The following is a 378-nucleotide window of genomic DNA, read 5'->3' on the forward strand; positions in this document are numbered from 1 at the left end:
GACTATACTGTGTTGTTCAAGCAAACACTGATTGAAACATGAAAGTATATGGAATCTGCAAAGGATAAATGAGAGTGGAAATACATGCATACATTATCCATATATCAGTATTTTTGTTTCTCCAATTACATGAGTAACCACAGAATCATAGAGTTGGAAGAGACCGCAAGGGCCATCCAGTCCAACCCCCTGCCATGCAGGAAATCTCAATCAAAGCATCCCCGACAGATGGCCATCCAGCCTCTGTTTGAAGACCTCCAAGGAGGGAGACTCCACCACACTCTGAGGGAGTTTGTTCCACTGTCGAACAGCCCTTACTGTCAGGAAGTTCCTTCTAATGTTGAGGTGGAATCTCTTTTCCTGTAGCTTGCATCCATT

The 378-nt window shown here is 43.9% G+C and overlaps 1 protein-coding gene across 13 annotated transcripts in view; it reads right to left on the minus strand.

Moving 5' to 3' along the window:
- The window catches only part of CACNA1D (calcium voltage-gated channel subunit alpha1 D), a 319633-nt gene that overhangs the window by 134397 nt on the left and 184858 nt on the right, over positions 1–378 (minus strand). The gene's annotated exons all lie outside the window — the stretch shown is intronic.

This window comes from Sceloporus undulatus, chromosome 2 (assembly GCF_019175285.1).
Source record: "Sceloporus undulatus isolate JIND9_A2432 ecotype Alabama chromosome 2, SceUnd_v1.1, whole genome shotgun sequence".
NCBI lineage: Eukaryota > Metazoa > Chordata > Lepidosauria > Squamata > Phrynosomatidae > Sceloporus > Sceloporus undulatus.